The 2,736-nt window shown below is 48.0% G+C and overlaps 1 long non-coding RNA gene across 5 annotated transcripts in view; it reads left to right on the top strand.

The window, feature by feature from the left end:
• The window catches only part of LOC111164478 (uncharacterized), a 113,350-nt gene that overhangs the window by 67,351 nt on the left and 43,263 nt on the right, over positions 1-2,736 (top strand). The window lies entirely within an intron of this gene.

Here is a 2,736-nt window from a genome sequence, read left to right on the forward strand (position 1 = left end):
GAACCCTCGGAGCCCTCATAAACCCCTCACTCGGTCAGTGCTTATCCATCCTGCCTGCACGGGAGGGTCACCTGGGTCCTTTTAGGAATTACCCGCGTCTCCTACACCACCCAGACCAATTCACTGAGACTGATTGCCGGGCCCAGGCGTCAAAACCCCTCCAGGTGACTCTCTACTTCTCTTTACTTGCCCACCTGGGCACCAGGTCACGTAGACCTTACCTCCTGGGCTTTTCTCCTCTCTACGTCCCCTCCCTCCCGCCTCTGCCTCTGCCGTTCCTGTAGACAGTTTGCACTTTTCACCTGAATTATGACAATAGTATTCTAATCAGTCCCTCCCAACCCCAAGTCTCACCTCTCTGCCATCTCTCCTCTATTTGCTGCCAGAATGATTTTTCTCCAGTGCACAACAGATCTGGTCACTGCCTTTCTCTCCCTCCCTACCTTCCCCCCATTTTCTAACCATCCACTATAACCAGGACCTCTTCTAGGTCTAGAGAATTATAGGGTGGAACAAAAAGACATCTTAGTCTCTGCTTTCTTAGAGATTATATTAATATTTGCTCGGAGGAAATGCTAAACATCAAACTATATCAGTAGGTTTTTTGTTTTTGTTTTTGTTTATTTTTGCTGCGCTGCACAGCTTGCAGGATCTTAGTTCCTGGACCAGGGATCGAACCTGGGCCATGGCAGTGAAAGCACCGTGTCCTAACCACTGGACGGCCAGGGAATTCCCAGTAGTTGTTTAATAACAACTGTGTTGTTATAAAGCAGAAACTAACACACCATTGTAAAGCAATTATACTCCAATAAAGATGTCAAAAGATAAAAATAAACTGTGGTTCATACCTGGAAGAAGTAAGGGGTAATATGAGAATGTTTTCCCTGCTTAAAATCTCCCAGCAGCTCACATACAAGACTCCTGGCTGAGGGTTAAAGCTCAGCTGTTCCCATTCTTACTGTGCTACTTAAGGGCCGTCTCACCAAACAGCCCCTTCTCTGAGTACACAATGCTCTCGTGCCTGAGCCTCTCTCTGCTGCCTGGATTTCTTTCCTCCACTTCTCTCGGCCAACTCAGATGTCACCTCCTCCAGGAAGACTTCCCTGATATGCCCAGCATGGATTAGTTGTCCTTACTCTGTGCTTCCAGACCTGCTTCTGCCTTCCATTGTCCTTACACTTTCCCTATCACATTGTAGAGGTCTGTTATGTGTTATGTATCTGCCAGGGCCCCTGAACCACCATTGGACTGGGAGTGCCCCAGAACAGGACAGTCTTTTAATCGTGCTCCTAGCACAGGGCCTGAAACACATTCAGTGAATGAATGAATGCAGAATAAAGCTAACAGTATCTGATTAGCGGAACACTGAGAAAATTCTAAGGAAAGGGGGAAATTTTGTTTTTTTATTTATTTATGTATTTATCTATCTATCTTTGAGACTTTACTGAAGTTCTGGAGATTGGGAGTCTCCTGGCTCCCTCTGCCTCTAACAGGAATGCTATAGTTGAACCCTGACAAGCTCTTAACCAAGATGTGAACTTAACATAACAGAAGGGAGTAGAAGTATTGGGCTGGAAAAACCCGAATGAACTTTTTGGCCAACCCAATAATACTCTAGTAATATTTGTGTCTTGGATCTCATATTACTACAAGTCATATTTATGATAAGTAAATAGAGTTATTAAAAATCAAATCCAATGTAAATATTTCAGAAGCCTTGCTCCCTGGTTTCAAAGCCCTGTTGATGTAAAGAACCCCCTAGAATAGGAGCCAGACAGTCCCTTTATACAGTCCGTGACACGAGGTTACCATGTATGTGGGAGCAGTTTGTAAACCATGGGCACTAAACAAATGTCATTCGTGAAATGCAATCCTAAAGCAAATAAGTAAGCACACCTCTTTTGCGTAATTACCCATGTTTGATCTTAGGAGTTGCTCACGGCCAGGAACACCCGTTGCCCTAACCCGCTGGCTAAGTCACCCAACCCCAGGTTCTGCCACTTGCAGCTACACCCCACCTCTGCAGCCGGTGGGCCTGACCTCAAAGAATTCTGATCAGGTCGCAGTGACACAATGTCCGTGAGAGGTAAATCGAGGATTATTTAACCAAACTAGTATCTAGAGGTCAAGAGGGATAGGAGCCCAGTGGCCCAGCTGGTGTCACAGAGGCTGCTGAAGGGACACAGGACGTCAAAGGTGGGCCACCGAGGGAAGTGCTTCAGGTCTCCGTCTGTGTCTGGCTGGAGAGCCTCAAATGTGGTCACGATGGACAAGGCACAGTTGTGCGGACGAGGCCAACCTGAGCGTGAGCCCCAGCTCCATCCCTCCGTCACGGACCAGCTCCGTGGCCATGAGCAAGCCGTTGGGACTGGGCCGCCCTTTCCTCACCTGTGATAGGAGAGACGAATACCGCCTACTTCCTGGGGCTACCTCGACAGGAAACAAGAGAATGGCGTGGAGGCTGGCCTCTCTGCGGGACCACGTCAAAGGTCCAGTCTTTCTGTCTGGTCCCTAAGAGATGAGGGCCGGGGAGGGCACTGGAAGGGCAGCCACGGCTGAGGTGGGCACTTTAATCACAGCTCTGCTTCTCACAGCACGTTGAAACAGAATCTGTGCTTATGGCCTTGGAGATTTCAGCTGCCCTCCCAGGTGGATGCTCCAAACCTATTTCTCATTGGACTGATTTAGGAGATGCTGCTAATCGGTCGCTATGGTTTCTTTATTTTCTCTTGACAG

This window comes from Delphinapterus leucas, chromosome 13 (genome assembly GCF_059928025.1).
Source record: "Delphinapterus leucas isolate spDelLeu-1000000601 "Yukka" chromosome 13, BTC_Dleu_Yukka2, whole genome shotgun sequence".
In the NCBI taxonomy this organism is placed as follows: domain Eukaryota; kingdom Metazoa; phylum Chordata; class Mammalia; order Artiodactyla; family Monodontidae; genus Delphinapterus; species Delphinapterus leucas.